General features: G+C 39.5%; 1 protein-coding gene across 8 annotated transcripts in view; it reads right to left on the minus strand.

Moving 5' to 3' along the window:
• rnf145a (ring finger protein 145a) overlaps window positions 1-22,115 on the minus strand; it is a 222,266-nt gene that overhangs the window by 152,397 nt on the left and 47,754 nt on the right. For 2 of the 8 annotated variants that reach the window (XM_060927566.1, XM_060927567.1), the window contains exons 2-3: window positions 3,852-3,910; window positions 3,700-3,715 (exon numbers count right to left, since the gene is read on the minus strand). The exons of the other annotated variants lie outside the window; for them this stretch is intronic. The gene's annotated coding sequence lies outside the window, so the exon portion shown is untranslated. The remainder of the gene's footprint in view (window positions 1-3,699; window positions 3,716-3,851; window positions 3,911-22,115) is intronic. 8 annotated transcript variants of the gene reach the window in all.

The following is a 22,115-nucleotide window of genomic DNA, read 5'->3' on the forward strand; positions in this document are numbered from 1 at the left end:
GGGGGGAGGGGGGGACCCTGCAGATGCAAGGAAAAATAACAGTGGAGAGCAATGCATTTTCAGGTCTGGAGTTCCCGGACCTAGTGAGGAGAATTTTTATAGAGACAATATGAGCAGGCTTCCTTTCAGGCAATTCACTCGTTATAAAAACAAAGACCATTTGAGATACCACATTTTCACGAACCTGGCTAAAGATATTCACACCTGTAAGGCACAGGGCATATTGATGTAGATGTGACTGACAAGACCTGCTATCCATCCATCCCTCCACACACACACACACACACACACACACACACAGGGTTAGTCAAAATCATGTTAACACTAATGGATTATTTTTCGCCTGCAGATAGACGTACGCCATGGGTGATAGATTAAATGGTACCGTTGCTTGCTGGTTTTTGTGTGTTGAACATGTTGGCGAACAGGTTGAGACCAACCTGTAAATCATCTTGCACATATGATGTAGGTTTTGTGAATAAATGGTTCCTACCATTTAAGCGTTAACAATTTTGACTAACCCTGTATTGTGATTTTATTCATCAGGACAAAAATATTGCAACTGTATGGTCCTCGCCAACTTCTATAAACAAACAAATAACCTGTGGTGATAAAAATACACAACAGATTTTAATGTTCAGAAACTACGTGAGGGGAAAAAAAGAAATTAATAATAATAATAATAATAATAATAATAATAATAATAACACCCTATTTTCCCCAGTCATTCAAGGTAGACTGCCTTTCAGATTTTTCAAGTTTAGGTCATAAAAAGAATTTTCTCTGACAATTATTTGTTTATTGTCCCCAATTATTTTTGTGTATTGGACTGAAAGCTGCTAAATTCAAATCACAAACTTCCAATTTTATTACTACTACTACTACTACTTTATTTATTTATAAATAGAACAATTAATGATCTCCACTATTTTTTTCTTGCTACACCAGGACCCAATTCAAGATATGTCATGCATCACGTGGTGGGCTTTCTCCATTCACGCAAGGTATTGTGGGATACAAATTTGAAACAGGAGAGAAAAATGGAGGATGCGAATAAAACGTGAAAGACCGATTACAGTAAAGGAAAGGAAACGCAGAACCAAACTAATAAATATTGGTGGTCAGCGAGCACCTTGGTGTGATCAGCTGTTCGTTTAGCAACATAATGATGTAACAGTCAGTGCATGGTCAAGGTAAACACCACTGGATGCCAGCTGCCGTAAAACCCAAAAGGAGGAGAAAAAGAAGCAGGTGGTAAACCTGCGCATGCACACTGTCTGCTTGACTGTGTGAAGTGAGCAATTTCATGCACATTATTTGCTAGGGAATCCCTTCAAATTAAATAACTTCCCAGCCACAGAATGGCCTGTGGTTTTTTTTTGTTATAATATATTATACATTACAAAAATAAACATGGATCACAATGACCAAATTTCAGAGGGAACTAAATTTCACCAATTTTATGAAAGTGAAAGGTCATCTAGCTCGAACCCTCTGGGGTCTGAGGGTATTTTCTGACACACTAATGATTTTGGCATGCTGTGTCAATTTCAACAAATCTAAGCAGTATTTTCAAACTCAAATGACTTTTTTTTTGTATTCAGCACAAGTTCAGCTACAATAATCTCTGTAGTATGTCGGTACTGTAGTATTGTACTTCCAAAAAAAAAAAAAAAAAAGAATCCACCATAACAGGTAAATGATGTTGTGAAAAGCAGTTTTAGAACAGTGTTGGAATGTGTGAAAAAACATTACCTTACCCATTGTGACAAACAGTTTTGATCACTTGAGTTGATTCTCTTCAGTCTTAGGAATATATCAAGTACAAGAACTTAAATCTGCTCCACTGATTTGGACAATTCTGCTCAACTCTGACAAGACTGAAGTACTTGTACTAGGACCACATGCAGCTAGAAATAAGTTTTCTGATTACACAGCAACTCTGGATGGCCTTTCTGTTTCTTCACGTGCAGCAGTAAAAGACCTCTGAGTGATTATGGACCCCAGTCTTTCATTCGAAACTCACACTGATAACATTAACATTAGCTTTCTTTCATCTCAGAAATACTGCTAAGATAAGAAATTTAATGTCACGACATGACTCGGAAAAACTAGTTCATGCTTTCGTTACCTCCAGGTTGGATTATTGTAATGCCTTACTGTCTGGATGTTCCAATAAGTGCATAAACAAGCTTCAGTTAGTTCAAAATGCAGCAGCAAGAGTCCTTACTAGAACTAGAAAATATGACCACATCACCCCTGTCTTATCCACACTGCATTGGCTCCCAATCAAATTTCATATTGATTATAAAATCAATGGAGTTGTTAATAGAGTTTATGAGGTAAAGGTGTAGATCTGGAGGGTCCTCAGACAGAGTGTTTTGGTAAACTGGGATGTATGGATGCTGTCAGTCCCCACTCACTTGCTCACTCGAGTTTGTTGACGGTGTAGTGGCTGGCTGCTTCATGTCCCGGGGCTCCCTCATGCCCGTGTTACCTTCTGGCTCTCCCCTTTTAGTTATGCTGTCATAGTTAGTTGCCAGAGTCCCTGCTTGTACTCTGTGCAATATATATACTGTTCCTACTTATTCAGGTGACATTGGGCATACCTAACAACCTGTGTTTTCTCTCTCCCCCCCAAAAAAAATCTGTCCCTCTGAGTTACATGTCGGTCCTGGGATCGAGATGCTGACCTCTTCTGCTCCTCAGACCTGCCTGATCCATCCTGGTGCCCTGTGTCTGGTTGGAGTCTCATTGCACAGCTCCTGTGGAGAACGGCCCCATGTGGACAGTTGAAAGTCACACCTGGAGGACGCTCTGGACTCTTACAGTAATGCTTTTATGGCTGAGGACTACAGTTGACTTGCTAACTTTAGGACTGCAGTTGTCATGAACAGTTTTGCACTCAAGTTTCCATCAATGGAAAGTTTATAACATCAACGAAACTGACTTCATGTTAAAACTGTTATAGTCATGTTGTCTGTTGTTGCCCAAACGAGAAGGGTTCCCTTTTGAGTCTGGTTCCACTCGATGTTTCTTCCTCATGTTGTCTGAGGGAGTTTTTCCTTGCCACCGTCACCACAGGCTTGCTCATTGGGGATAGATTAGGGATAAAATTAGCTCATGTTTTAAGTCGTTCAAATTCTGTAAAGCTGCTTTGCGACAATGCTTATTGTTAAAAGCGCTATACAAATAAACTTGATAATTAACTGGCCATCAAAATATTTGTGTCCTATTGTTTTGGGTTGGCAGTATTCAATGAGAAGGGTAAAAATTTCCATTCCATTCAATGAGAAGAGTGAATACTCCTCCCACTGCCAACTCTTAATCCCATCAGGTTAAGTCACAATGGGTAAGGCAATTTTTTTTCGCCCCACACACATTCCAACATAGTTCGAAAACTGCTATTTAAAACAGCTTCATTTATGTGGTATTTGACTCTATTCAGTGAGTCTTGAAATTAACTATGGTGCCATTTTACTCAGTTCAGAGACATAACCAACTCTGTTACACAATTACTCTAATTTTGCTCCCACTCCAAATTTTACACTCTAAACTCAAGAGAACAAAATTAACTATTTTTGAGAAAAATACTTTTAACTCTGGGAAAACCGCTCAGTCATATTTCCTTTGTATGCACTACAGTGCACACAATCAAGCAATATGTTCATAATAAATAGGAGAAATATTTATACTTACTCGAGTTGATCTTCGGCTGGATCAAGTCGAAGGGGGGGGAAAAAAAAAGGCACCACTCATCATCAGTGTTGCAGTTCTCAAGATTGAATTGAATTGCTGTCCTGAATCATCCGAAATGCATAAAATCCACGTGCCATCTCAACAAGTTTTACCTCCAAATAGCCTAAACGATGTCCGACAGATTTTATCCTGTTTATGGTGGGCGTTCCCACTGCAAAAGAGAAACCAACAGAAACCAAAAAGGTGAAAGTGATTATAATGCCATGACCATGTGAATAGTCTTATGAACAAGTGGGAGCTCAGCGCGCCGACTCTGGTGTGACTGAGTAAGGTGATAAGTTTTATGTTTCATCTAATTTAAGCAGTTTAAAAAAAAATACATTTGACAGTGGGCACACAGGAAAGTGTAAAGTTTGTAAATATGTTTATCATGATAAACTCATAGATATTTATCTAAATACATGACCCAGAGGTCTCAAAAGTAGCCAGTAGTAAGATTTGTAGCTGCCCATTTTTCACCAAAATAACATTTTTGTTTATATATCTGTACAAAACTGAGCAGTGTACAATGTGAAACTAAGTTTTATTCAACTAAATAATGGCTAAATACTAACACACCTGTAGGAAATAGAGGCAGCCATTATACTGCCATGTGCTGTAACTAAGATGTAATCAGATTGGCTGATTGTTGACAATGTTTTGTGTACTGTGATTAAGCAGCGCTACCACATGACCAGAAATGGCGACTAAGAAGCAGAGCGGCACGTTAGATACCTGGTTTTCAAAAAGGCTTCGAACCATGGGTAAGTCTAATTTTAGCCATCACTATGATTACCAACTGAAATACCTGGCATGGATTTAAGGGGGTGTGCACCTGGCGCCCCCCATCCAAAGTATTGCAGATGCCAAGATATGCCTGCTGTTTTTAATTTAATTAATAAAAAGGTTTTTCCAAAAAACAACATAAATTATGTGGGATTGAGCTGAAAAGTTTATGGTATAAATTTATATTTAATAGTAGGTCCTTCTAGATAGGTTCCTGACACCAATCCCAACCGTAAAAGGCTCAATCTCACATCTATAACCTAATTTATCTTTTACGTCCAGATTCTTTAAATTCCATTAAGATGTTATGAGAGAACGATTTGGGGGAGGTGATATCAGAGGAAACGTGGGCTGAGATTTTAAAACGAGTTCATAAATCTATTTGTGCAAGGCATGGCCTTATTCAATGTAAATTTGGTCATCGCACCTATTATACTCGTGCCACGCCAAGACCAGCAAAACGGGCAATTCACAGTTCATTTCTTCTCTCTCTTCCGGCGGGCTTCCCTTTGCTTGTGGTACGTTGCAATTCTATCGCAGTACGACTTGCAGATGGCCTTTGTAACCGCTCTCCATTTCTCTCTATTGAGTGTAGAGTGATTCCACGTACCCAACACACTTCCACTTTTCAGATCTTTTTTCCAAATGTCCTTAAACCTTAGTTTGGGACGGCCGACAGGTCGCGATCCACTTGATAGTTCAGAGAATAATAGTTGTTTTGGGACTCTGTTATCATCCATGTGGCAGAGGTGTCCCAGCCAGCGGAGACGACTCCTAACTAACTTGATTTCGATGTCTTCGACATTTGCGCGTCGGAGGACTTCCTCATTGCTTATAAAATCATCCCACTTGATCTTGAGAATGAGACGTAGATGGCGTTGTTGCAGAGAACGAAGCTCCCTAACTTCATGCTGATAGATAGTCCATGCCTCGCAACCGTACAATAAGAGTGGCATTAGGCATTGATTGTAAACAGCGATCTTGGTTGGTACAGTGAGATCTCGTGAGTCGAAGACTCTTTTCCGGAGCCAACCATAAGCACATGATACCACTTGGATGCGAGATGTGAGCTCCGCTCTCATTGAACAGTCACTTGGCAGGTAACTACCAAGGTACTCGAAGCGAGTGACATTGGCCAGCTTTTTGCCATCAACAAATGGTCTCGGTCTTTGTCGTGTTAATGCGCATCCCCATTCTTTTAGCAAGTTGATTATAGGATGCAAGTAGTGACTGCAGGCCTTCTGGGGTATCGCTGAATATGGCGAATTCACCTATTATACTAATGCACATTTATCCAAGTTTTATGATGGGGTGTCCTCTGCATGCAACAGATGTCAGCATTCACCTGCAGATCTTCTACATATGCTCTGGCTTTGCCCATCTTTGTACAAATATTGGACAGAAGTTTTTAGTATAATTTCTGCAATAAGCGGAGAAAAAGTTGAGCCTGATGCTTTTGGCACATTGTTTGAAGTCTTTCCTTTGTTATCTCTTTCAGCAGTTAAAAAAAAAAAAGACTTGCTGGCTTTTACCACTTTTTTGGCCAGAAGGCTCACAGTAATAAAATGGAAGTCACAGGCATCACCCTCTCATTCATTAGGTTCGAGACGTTCGACTTTCTTAAATTAGAAAAAGTTCAACTTTGAGTGGTTCTGCTGGCAAATTCCAGAAAATATGGGGTCAATTTTTTCAATTTATTAAGCAAATAAACTTCCCATTTATCCCAGACTAATGCACTTTATGGCTTATACTGGAATTAATATTTGGCTCTGTGCAATTCAACTGCTACTGTATTAACTTATTGTCTACTAGTGACACTGTTTGCTGACATTTTAAGTTTATTTTCTTAGATAGTAATGCTGTTTTGATCTATAAACACTTGTCACTCTTCTACAGTGTTCTGATAAAAAGAAAGTTTATATGTACATATACATATTTATACTTATTCTGTTATACTTTTTGTAAGGTACTGGTGATGCAATTGTATTTTCTTGTGAAACTTAAAGTTGGGGGGGGAGGGGAAAAAAAAAAGTAGGTCCTATAGGGTTTTTTTCGCTCATGACACGAATGCAGTGAAAAGCGAGCTGGGCGAGTTCTGACGGATTTTAACAGAGCACAGGAACTTTGTGCATCGACATAACAGCCTGGGAAATAAAGCCGGACTGGCGGACATTGACTGGTAAATTTTCGCATTTGTCCGTCTGCATTTCAAAAGCATCAAACTGAATGGTCCATGAAAAATGGTAAAAATATGGGTCTAATCTAGGTCTAATCTTCTTCCAAAATGTTACACTGGGTGAACACATTGTTGTAACACGGCCTGTGATTGGCTGACCGTGGACGCTCTCAATGACAAGGTCACCTCTCATCAGAGAGGAGGAGTGCATTCTGGCATGACGCCACGCAAACGCTGTTATCAGCCGAGTAGGTTACCACTAACGCTAAAAGAAAATAAACTAATTACAGGTTTTGGACCCTGACAAAGTGCTGCTGTTGTTTTGTTCCCCCCCATCGTATTTTAACCCTCTGGAGTTGAGTGCTTCTCCAGTGAAGCTCGGCAGGTTTAGAATGAGCAGGTCATGTATTTAGATAAAAGTTTTTAAAATCATACAAGCATGATAAACATAGACAGAAATTTATACTTTCCTATGTGCCCACTGCCAAATAATATAATATTTTTAAATTACCTACATTAGATGAAACATAAAACTTGTCCCCTTATGCAGTCATACTGGAGTGGGAGCCACTTCCGCATTCATAAAAGACTGTTCCCATGGTAACAGCATGATCATTTTCACTCTTTCGGTTGGTTTCCCTTTCGCTGTGTTTTCTTCTATTTTCTAAGTTCTAGTCCAGCAGATTTTAGTCTGAATGCCAAATGATATTACCATGTCTAGTTTTGTCATTTTAAAAGTTTTGTCCCAAAGTTACTTGGAATCTCGTACTCAATTTTAACCCTAGTACATAAGAATAGTTGTGTTAATTCCTAAATTTCTTCCAGACTTATTATAAACATAGTATAGTCATTGTTGACAAAATGTTTCATAAGTGTTATTATAGTACCTATATATCAGTACCAGCAAGTTGTAACCAACCGGAACATCCGTGTTCCCCCCAATACTTTTTTCTAGACATGGAACTGACCTATTTTTTCTTGAAACTTCTGACATTTTCTTGTAAATATTCAATTTGTAGTGTAATTAGCAACTAACGTCTAGTATAATTTGGCCTCTGAAGATCACAATAATATGCCTGGAAATAGCTGAGAAGCAATCTCCAGGTATCTAAAGCCCTTCGGTTTCCGGGGCCCTAAGGCGGGCCCTGGACCCCCAGCCACATTGTTTCGGGCCTTTGGCCCATAATTCAGGCAGGCTGAAATTTGGATGGACAAACAACATTTCAGACTTTTCTGTCCTGTGACCGTCTGCTTAAAATTCCCCAGTGAGCTCAGATTGCAGTTACTAAAACAATTTATTGATGAGGTATTTTGTGGTCAGTGTTACTGTAGTGTGTCATGTGGTAATGCATTATAGGACAATGCAACTTTCATAAATACAACCATATATCAGTTGTAATTATGTTCTATGCATATACCGGCAACTCTGACGTTTTCAGTGACTAATAAAATAGTTTTGAAAGTTCCTAGTTTTAAAAGATTTTGATACGGTAATTTTCTTTCAGTGATTTCATTTACACGTCTCCGACAGCTCGAAATGCATCTCTGGACATTTAAAAAAACAGGAGTTTCCAGGGGACTCTGGTGGCCCTCCAGACACCTGGCCTTACGGGGTTAACACCCCCCCTCCCATTTTCCTGGATTTACAATACGTCTATCTATCTATTTAATATATAAATCGATCTCTATCCTATTGTTGTATACGGCCTATTTTGGGTCAAACCCGCGCACTCCGCATGCTTGGCACATTGACATTGTTTACATTTTGACTTGCGATGGAATGCAATGTATCCTTGTAGGGGAGTCACATATCGAGACTTAACATTGTCATGCAGTTAATGTCAACAGTAATCGTTAAAATTATAATTGAGTTTATATGCATGTTTTTGTACAGTTGCTGCTGCAAGAACTGTCACTCACTGTCAGATGAATATAGATTTGCTTATAACTTCTATAATGCAATGCCAAATGAAAATACTGTGATAAATTAATTCATATTTTCAAAATACCTGAAAAAAATCTTTTGAATGCTGAACCTCCTTAATATAAAGGGGATATCACATGCTCATATATATGTATGTATATGGGTCTGTCTCAGAAACTGGGTACTGTGGGGGTACTCCACTAAATATACTCAAACTATACAGTTTTGAACGGTGATGTTGGTTTTAATTTGAAATGATACAGATAAAACTAAATCTTTGATGTGAATATTCAGAATTTGGCAAAAATTCTGCAAATTTGTGGAAAAATGGCGGCTTGATCTGGGACATGATAAATGGTTGACTACATCGCATTCCCTTAAAAAAGGTTGTAGTCCACCGAAAAGTCTACAGTTATCACTAATTGTATTTTAAGTTGTAACTTTATACACCTAAGGATTGGTGCACTCACAGAATAATCACAACCGTAATAAAACATCATGCAAAATATTTGATCACCATTGCAACTCCATTTTCCACATACCCAAAACCAATATGATTGTGTGTTTTGATCTAAACGGAAAGCCTCAGGGTCAAGGTCACTACCTCACCCAAAGTAGTAACTTAAAATCACTACGCCATATAAAAATGTAGTTATAAATCTGCGATTTTGTTTTTTTAAAATGAAAGCTGAAAGTTAGGTATAGAATATGTTTCTTACAGAATATGTTACAATGGTAGCTGGTCTTGTATGAATTTCTGAGCTATAAAATGAGTTGTGGTCTATTTTTTATTGTAGCATGTTATATGTGTGCGGGGAAGGACACACATTAACAATTTGCATGTGTAGAATGGAATTTTCCACTCCAACAGTTAGAAGTTGATGGTGCTTCCATTTGCGGTCTTTTTGTTCCACAAGTGATCTGTTCGGACGTTATCACTGAAAAGGTGAGTTCTGACAGTTTTATTTTGTTTTAGGCTACGTTTACATTACGTCGAATCAGCGGATCATCAGATTAACGTTCTTAAAACGATTCGCGTTGACACTAAAACCGTTAGCCGTGCACACAGCAACACCAATACGCGGATACGCTCGGCTCCGCAGGCATCCTGCGCTCCAAATCACTCCGCCCTGAACAGCGAGTGCCCTCTGGAGGGTGCGCACTCCGGCCCTGCGCAGCTCACAGAGCGCGCGAGTGAAGTGAACAAGCCACGATTCGGGACTGAGCCGCTGTGTGTGAGATCCCAGCGCATATCACTTATTACTTACAAGTGGAAGGATGGCAAGCCTAAAGACAATCATAACTACACAATGGGCAGTATTTGCATCAGTATTTGCAGTATTTTCATACTTTTATACTCTTTAATGAAAGGTGATACAAGGCGGAAGTCTGCGCCGTTTTTCAGCAGTCGCGTCACATGACCAACGCCAGCGAATCAGGAAGGTGGATGTCACAGTGACGTTGTCCAATGAGACGCCAGCTAGAGCTCAGCACAGCGTATTCGCGTATTCTCAATGTTTACACAGCACCGGAGCTGATACGATCTAGATTGAATACGTGGACGCTGGCGGATTCCCGTTTCCCCGCTTTTTCAGGGGGGTTAATGTAAACGGACAGTGCGTCCGCGAAGAAAACGAGACAGATACGGTCTAGTGTAAACGTAGCCTTAGTCTTGCAGTATAAGGCAATAGAATGTTTCTTTTTCATCTTGCTTTCATATTTTGTAGTTTGCATATTTTTGGCCAATATTTTGCAACCATGGTCAATTTAGATCGAACTTTTGATAGAATCTACGGTCAGTCATTTTGCCCCGCCCGTCTGATGCGGTAGTGATGTCCCGTTGCTCGCGCACCGCAGCAGAGACCCGTGCGACCTTCAGCCGGTACAGTCGCTATTCTTTTACCAGTGCCGTTATTCTCATCTTTCCAGTGTGTTCTTGATTTTTCCATTGCGTCCCATTTCGCCATATCAAATACCCAAAATGTGTCGTCATATTCGTATTTAAATGAATAATCAATGCAGTCATCATAACTTGGCATTTTTAACCCAAGCAATCAAAAAAAGAGGAAATTTATTCAATATTTTCACTCATCTGTGAAGGAGGGGCTTTAATTCATGATGTAGTTATTTTATATGTAAATCAACTTTACAAAAAGCATTTGAATTGTAATCAAAAAAAAATTTTCCACAGTGGAGGCCAGATAAAGCAATCTACTATCTTCATTCTTATTAAACATGACAAAAGAAACATTGAGTATGCATTTTTTGGTAAATGCAAAAAAAAAAAAAAAAAAAAAAAAAAACACACACCCACACAACACTTTTTGACCATTCTTCTGAAGTAAACAGACTTGGACAAAGATATGGGGGGGATCTCCCGGCCTTACCTGCCCAATGGACTAAGTACCCAAAACATACTTGCCCGAAAAACAATTCCACTTGCCCAGAGCTTTATTTTATTTTGGAGAGGACAGAATGCAGTTGATTTTTTTTAAACAGGTGAAGCAGCATAATTATCATAAATCCACAAAACCATAAACACCAATACAGTGCTCAGCGTAAATAAGTACACCCCCTCTGAAAAGTAACATTTTAAACAATCTCTCAATGAACATAATTTCCAAAATGTTGACAAGACAAAGTTTAATATAACATCTGTTTAACTTATAACATGAAAGTAAGGTTAATAATATAAATTTAGATTACACATTTTTTTCAGTTTTACTCAAATTAGGGTGGTGTAAAAATGAGTACACCCCACAACAAAAACTACTACATCTAGTACTTTGTATGGCCTCCATGATTTTTAATGACAGCACCAAGTCTTCTCGGCATGGAATGAACAAGTTGGCGACATTTTGCAACATCAATCTTTTTCCATTCTTCAACAATGACCTCTTTTAGTGACTGGAAGCTGGATGGAGAGTGATGCTCATCTTGTCTCTTCAGAATTCCCCAAAGAAAATTTCTTTACACCACAAAAGTGAAGGCTACAAGATGATCAGCAAAGCTTTACTTATCAGTCAGAATACTGTAGCAAAAGTGGTACAAAAATTTAAGAAAGATAGAACTGTAACCATCTCACAGAGACATCCAGGTCGTCCACAGAAGTTAACACCTCGACAGGAGCGTCTTCTGATGAGAAGGGTTGAAGAAAATCGGCATGCAAGTTCACTGCAGTTATCTAAAACAGAGACTCAGATTGTTGGCGTGCCCGCGTCTAAGACGCACTATTTCAAATAACGAACGCATTGTCGAGAGGGGCAGGGGCCAATATGGACGCGAGCATTTTATACCCCATTTGGAACATTTAGTGGCGTATTACAGACCCTCCAGGATTTCGTGATGTTGCGATTTGCAACTTCAACCAATCACCACAACTTTCCCGCAAATTTGACCAATCGTTGGCGTTAGGGGTCGACCGATAATCGGCCTGGCCGATATATCGGGCCGATATTCTGCATTTTTAGGGTTATCGGTATCGGCCATAATTTCCACCGATATGCCGATAACATGCCTTTTTGCAGCCATTTCGTTCCTAACGCGACTGTCACTGCACGTCCTTTCCTGCACTCGCCTCTGAGTTCAAGAACACGGTCCCGCCCACCACAACATCTGATTTGTTTGGCACAAGAGATATAGCCAATCAACACGTGTAGCTAAACGCTGTGAACTGTTTCAAGGCGGCCGTACGGGCACTCGGGCAGAAGCGGCACAAGAGATACAGCCAATCAACACGCGTAGCTAAACACTGAACTGTTTCAAGGCGGCCGTATGGGCACTCGGGCAGAAGCAGATCCCACTTCAAGGTAAGGACACGCTGCTTTTGCCACAATAAGTCACAAACACACAAGTTGCAAAAGCACAACATTATATGTTTACATTCTTCATCTGCTACTCGTTAAAATTGTCCATTTGCATCTGTGTAGCCAGGCAAACTTAGCTTACGGAAGGAAGCACTTGAATTAGCCCACAACCAACTAGTCTCGCTGAAACCACATGTAATGTTGTCCATGGTAAGCAGTCCCCAGCATAACGTAGGCTGCAGTCATTTTTAAATCCCCGTCTGGAAACATTGTGAATGTGTCAGTAGTTCTACTTGAACAGTAGAATGACAGCCATACAGAGAGGTGGTCAAGGGAAGACGAAATAAAAACATAGTGTTTGTGTTCTGTAGGCTAGCGCAAGCCTACTGGCTATTTGTTATGGTGATGAGTAAACTTCATGACGTGACTCGTGCTCAAAAAGCGCATTGCACTTGTATACGTTAGGTAACTTTATAAAGCGTTATTTGAACATTTAAACAAGCCAGGCTCAGTAGTTGTGGGCTCAGTAATTGTGTCGTGGATGCACACTTGCTTGGATAAACGGTAATGAACAAAATACACCAATTAAACTCTTGACTTAAATGTTCTTATGCTACTTCACATTGCGCTGTAATGTACTCCACTAGTATTTATAATTCTTGCGCCTCACTCCAACTTCCGTTCTCTGAACAGACTCCTAAAGGAGCAGCCGCTCCTTTAGGAGCGGCTAAAACCAGAGCTTTTAACACTCCGTTCTCACTTTCTCCATCCTGGCCGTTCTCATCTACATTAGAATGTAGATGGTTACTTGTTAAGTTGTTACATAATAGGGAGTGATAGCCTACTTTGTTCGATTTTACTTTTTAAAAAATGCTGCAGGCAGCTCCCTACACTTGATTTGTTATTTAAAAACTACTTGAAGTTGGTACGTCTTACTTAGTTCTTAGTGTAAAAGAATCCAGAGTGCATTTTCATTTATTTTCCACTGAAAATGGTGAGCTGTAATATAGTAGGGAGTGATTTATTTTTTTATTGGTGACTATTTTATTATTTTATTTCTCATTTTATTCTAACTAATGTTTGACTTTATTGTACAAATGCTGCTGGCATCTCCCTGCACAAAATTTCATGTTCAATTTTACAATTAAACATACATTTCATGGATATGAAGGTCTGTGTCAGTGTGTGCTATGTTTAATTTCATGTGAATTATAATGTTTACATTTATCGGTTATCGGCATCCCAATTCCATAATAATCGGTATCGGCCCTGAAAAAAAAAAAAAAAAAAAAAAAAACACAACATATCGGTCGATCCCTAGTTGGTGTCGTCTTGAAGTGACATCGACAAACTACCTTCCGCCTTACTTCCAGTGTTGCCAGATTGGGCGGTTTCCCGACCAGTCGGGGGGTTTCAAGTGCATTTTGGCGGGTTTTGAACATATTTTGGGCTGGAAAACGTCAGCAGTATCTGGCAACACTGTTGACTTGTGTATATGTTCAAGAGAAGCAGCATGTGCGAGTCAGTGTTTATATAGGCTTAAATTCTGTTACTGAAGGTGTGTTTTACTTAATACCAGAAATTAATGGATGCCAACATTTTTGCCAAAATGGTATTTTATTTTCCATTGTTTAGGCAGCTTCAGCATCATACTGTGAGATTCTGTTCAAATTGTTTTTTTCTTCTATAAAGCCTGAGCCATTTATTTTATTAGTTTATAATTGTTTAATTTAGTCTTCAGGAGAGACTGCCTGCACACAGTACTAGTATTAATAGATTTTTTTTTCTTACATGAAAGCTGAGGAATTTATATTTTAAGGTAACTTCATGTTGTGCTGTGAGGTTCTCTGCACTTTAACTTTTGAACCAACAGGTGCATTTGGATAAGTATAGCCTATTTTTCTGCATTTTTGTAGTCCTGGTAATCTTTTATATTGGTAAAGTTGTTTATAGGACCATTTCTCAGTGTCTGTTTTTTTAATCAATAGTTTTTCAGTGATAACTTAATATTTAACATATCACTCAATTTTAATCACAAAAAGAGAAAATCGCAACAATTTCTCGCAACTTTCACTCTCTCCCGCAATGTAATCGCAACAAAAAACACTGCAACTTTCATTGCAATTTTTTGGAAACCCCCCGCAACGTCAGACATTTTAGCCCGCAACAATCACAAAAAAGGCCCGCAGAATCCTGGGGGGACTGATATTACTTGACTTCATGGTCTCAATATCGAAAATCTTGCACAAATACGCAACTTCCAACATAATTATCTGGATATTCAACAGATTTTAGCATCGGATGAATTTGTTTTGACCGCCGCCATATTGAATATACGTCGGACCTGTTCGTGTATTTACGCCACCCCGTTTGTAGCGTCCCAAGTGAGTAAAACCTGATCCAAGTCTTTCGCTAGGTGGCATCTTACGGTCCATGTACGAATATTCGAAAGAGACAAGAAAACATGGATAATAAAAAAAAAAAAAAGAAAAATACATCTATTTTGTCGTTCTTCGGCAGAAAGAGTTCATTCACCTGAAAAAAACTGATACCCCCGATACCCAAGGTAGTCAGTCATACTAGATTTACAACAACAGCAACCACTACTACCACCACTGGTGACTACTACTACTACTACTACTATAGACCTACACCAAACTGAAAACAAGTTAATAAAATAAATTATAATTTACAAGGAGGAGATAATATAGATGTGATGTATAGTGGCCTGTGGTTGAATTCCAAAATATTGCCACTGATTAAACAATCACAATATATTTGGTTGAAGCATTGATTTTTGTCATCTACGTTGCTTCATATGGCTTCTAATACCAAAAAAAAAAAATTGAGAAGAAAAAAACCAAAACAAAAAAACAGCCCCTGGGCTGCCCCAGCTGTTCATTGGGCTCGCTTCGCTCACTAGGTTCAGTTCAACTGAAGGATAATCACTGGGCCCCCCATTGTAGAAATGGGCCCCTGTTTTTTCCCAGGAGGGGCCCTGTGGGCCCCTTGACCTGCAAAACAATCCGAGTCTCTGCTAAAGAAGTAGAAAGCCAAACTGGGGTGACTATTTCCCGTGACACAATACGGCGTACACTGCAGAGGAATGGCATGCATGGATGCCGTCCACAAAAGAAGCCCCTCCTAAAGCCCAGGCACAAAAAAGCCCGCCTAGAGTTTGCCAGGGCCCATGCTGACAAAGATGAAGACTACTGGGACTCTATACTCTGGAGTGATGAGACCAAGATAAAGGTTTTTGGAACTGATGGCTTCAAAACCGTATGGCGTCGCAAAGGTGAGGAATACAAAGAAAAAAAAAAAATGCATGGTGCCTACAGTGAAACATGGTGGTGGCAGTGTCCTTATGTGGGGCTGCATGAGTGCTGCTGGTGTCAGGGAGCAGCATTTCATTGATGGCATCATGAATTCACAGATGTATTGCCCTATACTGAAAGAGAAGATGCTACAATCACGCCGTGCCCTTGGTCGTTGTGCACTTTTCCAACATGACTAAACACACATCCAAGGCCACTGTTGGATTTCTGAAGAACAGGGTGAAAGTGATTCAGTGGCCAAGTACGTCTCCTGATCTGAACCCAATCGAACACCTATGGTACAACTGCCCGCAAGCAACCTAGAATGTGCAGGGGTAAAAATAACATTATCCCCTCAAATGTCTTTTGTTGTGTTTGTTGTTTACCGACCCCCAACCGCTACAAATGACTTTAATTACATATCTGATGTCCTTAAACAGTATGCAGGGGGTGAAATGATACTCATGGGAGATTTTAATTTAAATTGGCTCGATAAAGTGCGTAGGAAAAAGCTCAAGGATGTAATGGAAATGTTTCAGATGACTCAAATAAGTAAACCCACAAGATTAACAAAGTCCTCTCAAACTCCTATAGACCTTATATTTACAAATAAACCGGACAGGATTACTAAAACCTATAACTTGATCACCGGTTTATCAGATCATAATTTGACATTGGTAGCCAGGAAGCTAACTAAGTCACGTTTTCAGAATCAACATATCACAAAAAATAATCCTAGTACATCTTTCATATCAAAGAAAGATTTGGCGTATATGGGTAAAGAGATAAAGGAAACAAGATGGTCTGGTATAGTGGATAACAAATCCTGTGAACAGGCTGGTTCTGATTTAATGATGGCCTTTAAGGCTATTGTTCTAAGATATACAAAAACAAGATCTAAGAAACAGAACAATAAACACAACCTTCCCTGGTTCAATAACCATTTATGGGACATAATGAAAAAGAGGGATGCCGCTCTAAAAAAGTTTTTAAAATCTCGACTTAATACTGATTATCTGATTTTTAAAAGTTTAAGAAACAAAGTTACACAGCAACTTAGAGTGGCTAGAGCAACGTTTTATTTGGATCTCATTAGGGATGCCAAAGGTAACAGCAAAAAACTATGGAATTGCATTGATAAATTACTTGGGAAGGAAAAAAAAAAGATACGAGAGCATTCAGCTGAAGGTAAATGGCTCAATAGTAAATGATAGCCAAGCTGTTGCTACTCATTTTAATGACTATTTTTTAAATTCTGTGCAACAACTTAGCCTGATGTATCCAGTAATAGACCTTCCACATCCAGTTACCTATGAAGGGCCTGTATTTGACCTGCACATAATAACTGAGGCAAAAGTTGATAAAATCCTATCGAACCTGTCAAATAGTAAGGCCAAGGATATACATTGCTTGGACACTGCTTTTTTAAAGCTGTACAAAGATACTGTCATTCCACCACTAACTACAATAATTAATCAATCTATAAAGGAAGGCATTTTCCCCAGCACCTTTAAAACAGCTATAGTGACTCCAGTTCATAAATCTGGCAATGTTCAGGAGGCCTGTAACTACCGCCCCATCAGTATCCTTCCAGCAGCGTCGAAAGTCATAGAAAAGGTAGTGGCAGAACAACTTACTGCCCATCTTGAATCCAACGCACTATTACATCCTCTGCAGTTTGGATTCAAGAAAAAACAAACATTCTACCGACACAGCCTGTTGCTACCTCCTTGAGGACATAAAAAACAACTTGGATCAAGGAGGAGTGGTTGGCGCGGTCTTTTTAGATCTGCGTAAGGCTTTCGATACTGTAAATCATAATAAACTGCTTGACAAACTTGGTAATTACAATCTCTCATTACACACCCAAAATTGGATCAAATCATATCTTAGTAATCGTCACCAGTGTGTACGTGTAAATAATATAGTTTCCCCACTAAAAGCATGCACACTGGGAGTCCCACAAGGGTCCATTTTGGGACCATTACTCTTTAGTATATATTTAAATGATCTGCCCACCATGTGTGGTGATGTCAGCATAATAATGTATGCTGATGATACTGTCTTATATACCCATGGGAAAAGTGCCACTGAAGTTGCTCAGAAATTATCAAAATCAATGCAACAAGTCACTTTATGGTTACGTGATTCTTGCCTTACTTTAAATTTAGAAAAAACTGTCACCATGTTTTTTACAAACAGAAATGTGTTCAAGGTGTGTCCCAACGTCACGGTAAATGGGCAAAAAAATTGAGAATGTAAATAAATTCAAATATCTAGGGGTTACTCTTGATCCAACCCTCACGTTTAAACATCACGTGAAAAAGTTGGCGAACACACTGAAATTCAGCTTAGCCAATTTTAGATTTATAAGAAATTCTCTTTCCATTGAGGCCTCCAGCATGTATTTAAATGCCATGATTATACCACATTTTCTGTATTGTATTACAAGTTGGTCCCAGTCAAATAAAACTATTCTAAAACCACTTAAATCATTATATAACAGTGCCTTCAAAATTCATGATAAAAAGCCACGTCATTACCATCATTGTCAGATACTTAAATATGGTATTTTAAATTTTGATAACTTAATCAAGCATTCAAATGTTTATTTGCTTTTTAAAATCATTCATAATGCTGTAGCTCCCCCTTTGAAAAAATTTGTTACTCTTCGTTCTGAGCGATCAACAAGAAATACAAGATCTGTAACAAGGGGTGAGTGTAGTGTACCCCAACGTAAAACGGCATTTGGAAAGTCAGCTTTCTCCTGTATAGCCATGACTGAGTGGAATACTCTGCCATCAGAAATTATTTCTTGTAGAAGCCCACACACTTTTTCACATCTTGTTAAGCGCTGGCTAGTGCCAAGTCAGGAGTGTACACATCCATGAAATGTGTGTGTGTGTGTGTGTGTGTGGGGGGGGGGGGGGGGGGGGTGTATCTGAGGGCGGGGGGATGTTGGGTGAGTGTGTGTATGTTAATGTTTGTGTGTTGTGGTTGATTGTGTATTGGGTGAGTGTGTGTTTGTACAGCATGTGTGTGTTAACGTCTGTGTGTTATGGTTGGTGGAGATAGTAGTTTAGTTTTTACAATCTGTGTTCTGTAATTTTATTTGTTTTTATTATTAATGTGTTTTTTTTTGTATTCATTATTCCATCAACCTGCCCAGGGACTGCAGGCGGAAAGTAGCAATCTGCTATAACCTGGCACAAAGCATATTATCTTGTTGTACAAGATTAATGTTTTTTTTTGTGCACTGTCCCTGATATGAAATAAATTACAATTACAATGGGGAATTCTGAAGAGACAAGTTGAGTATCACTCTCCATCCAGCATCCAGTCACTAAAAGAGGTCGTTGAAGAATGGAAAAAGGTTGATGTTGCAAAATGTCGCCAACTTGTTCATTCCATGCCTAGAAGACTTGGTGCTGCCATTAAAAATCATGGAGACCATACAAAGTACTAGATGTAGTAGTTTTTGTTGTGGGGTGTACTCATTTTTGCACCACCCTAATTTGAGTAAAACTGAAAAAAATGTGTAATCCAAGTTATATTATTAACCTTACTTTCATGTTATAAGTTAAACAGATGTTATATTAAACTTTGTCTTGTCAACATTTTGGAAATTGTGTTCATTAAGATATTGTTTAAAATGTTACTTTTCAAAGGGAGTGTACTCATTTACGCTGAGCACTGTATATGCAGACACATTCAGAAAGAAAGGAGTTCTAGTAGCAGAGGAATTAATAATTTAGGGTATATTAAACTGTGGAGAGTTTTGAATGAGTATAATAATGCTGGAGCTTTGTTTCGGTTATCAAAAGAACATAGTCCTGTGCAAAATGTCACCATGGTACCAGTGTCGAAATGAACCTACAGTTCAAGAGAATCTCTCTCTCTCACACACACACACACACACACACTGCATGCATGTGAAATGGAAATAAAATCGACAAAGGCAGGAAAAACTATTTCAGATAAAACTGTTATTGTCTGTGACACACTGATCAACCTGTATGACTCAGCTGTGCCTTTGAATCAAGAATGAATGAAAAGGGAACTCAAGATTAACCATTGATTGAAATTATTATTAGAAGGGTGTTTATAGCTACAACTGAAATGTGCCGATTCTGTTAGTGTTTAATTATTGTACCATCCACTATTAGATACAATTTAAATAAAATATTACAATATTGTTTGAAAGTCTAGAGCAAAGGTATTTTACTATTTTACAAAAAAACTTCAGATATGGCGGCACGGTGGTGTAGTGGTTAGCGCTGTCGCCTCACAGCAAGAAGGTCCTGGGTTCGAGCCCCGGGGCCGGCGAGGGCCTTTCTGTGTGGAGTTTGCATGTTCTCCCCGTGTCCGCGTGGGTTTCCTCCGGGTGCTCCGGTTTCCCCCACAGTCCAAACACATGCAGGTTAGGTTAACTGGTGACTCTAAATTGACTGTAGGTGTGAATGTGAATGGTTGTCTGTGTCCATGTGTTAGCCCTGTGATGACCTGGCGACTTGTCCAGGGTGTACCCCGCCTTTCGCCCGTAGTCAGCTGGGATAGGCTCCAGCTTGCCTGCGACCCTGTAGAAGGATAAAGCGGCTAGAGATAATGAGATGAGAACTTCAGATATTGTTTTAAACAATAATAAGCATCACTGTATAAATAACAGAGTGCAGATAGCTGTGTAACTACATGTCCTTGGGGCTGATGAGACATGGAGGGGTGGGGATACTATCTAGCCCACAGTTTAGGTCAGAGCCCTTTGAGAGCAAATGCTTTGGTTTTCGCAACATTCTGTTCCCAAAAGCTGATATCGGGGGGGGGGGGGGGGGGGGGGGGGGTGTTCGTCATTACACAAAGAAGGTTTTCTTGCTTCTGTAGTTTTTTTTTTTTAAACCTGTTCTTCCATGTCGGGACTTTTCAGGAAAAAGAATATATATTCCAACATGTAGTTAACGCTAAGCCACAAATCTGCACAGTCACTCCAGTCATTTCAAGGAATTTTGTACGGGTCAGAACCACTAAAAAACTCTAATTTCTGTGTATATCTATCCTTCGCTTCTTTCTGACCAAGACTGTCCGAGTATTCCGGTAGTAGAGCTTTTTTAGCTGTAGTTTTCTTCGGACAACAGCCACAGACCCTGGACATATCCATTTGGCTTCAGTATATGAACAGCCAATCAGCGGGTCCCGTATGCGTTTACAATTTTTATGTCACAATTTTCAACCAATGGAAGATACCCTTTGTCAGCTGTCCACCATTCACAGTATGTTGATAAATATTTAGAAAATAAAAATGATACCATTCCAAAATATATGAAACCATCCAAAAAAAAAAAAAAAAAAACAGATACATCTCTCATATACACACACACGTTAGAGGTCTCATCTCATCTCAAGCCGCTTTATCCTTCTACAGGGTCGCAGGCAAGCTGGAGCCTATCCCAGCTGACTACGGGCGAAAGGCGGGGTACACCCTGGACAAGTCGCCAGGTCATCACAGGGCTGACACATAGACACAGACAACCATTCACACTCACATTCACACCTACGGTCAATTTAGAGTCACCGGTTAACCTAACCTGCATGTCTTTGGACTGTGGGGGAAACCGGAGCACCCGGAGGAAACCCACGCGGACACGGGGACAACATGCAAACTCCACACAGAAAGGCCCTCGCCGGCCCTGGGGCTCGAACCCAGGACCTTCTTGCTGTGAGGCGACAGCGCTAACCACTACACCACCGTGCCGCCCAAGTTAGAGGTAAGGAACATTATTCAGTGATATTTATTAACTCCAATTGTGATATAAAAGTTCCAAGTTTGACACCTGCCCGCTTCAACTGTGGTGCTGGCACACAGTGTCCTTGACCGTCATCGCCCTTAGCCAATTGGTATAATTACGTCATTACGTGGACCCCTCTGAGCCGAGCTTTTCCAGTACACTTGAACAAATGCATACTTCGACGAATTATAACCAAAAGACAAGGAAATTTGAATGATTACCTCAAAATATTTTTTGTACTTTTATATATTGTGTTGATGAATAAAACAATGCATTTCCCGTGAAATGAGATGAGCTACTTTAGACTGGTTCCCTGCTCTCTTAGCGCCTCTGTTGCTTAGGTTGCCAGCACTAACTTTTGTCATCTGATCGGACGATTACCATTCAAGTTTTACTCATCCTTGCACAGACTTTAGTAGTCACAGATGATCGGACATGAGGTTTTTCGAACACTGCCTGATAACACTACAGACACTGTTCTAGAAGCTTTAATATTAGATCAATACTCAGATTGTTCAGAAATTGAATAAGGAATCAGAAAGAAATTTGACGATAAAAAAACATTTTTGAGGTTTACAAAATCAAGTTATT

This window comes from Neoarius graeffei, chromosome 8 (genome assembly GCF_027579695.1).
Source record: "Neoarius graeffei isolate fNeoGra1 chromosome 8, fNeoGra1.pri, whole genome shotgun sequence".
In the NCBI taxonomy this organism is placed as follows: domain Eukaryota; kingdom Metazoa; phylum Chordata; class Actinopteri; order Siluriformes; family Ariidae; genus Neoarius; species Neoarius graeffei.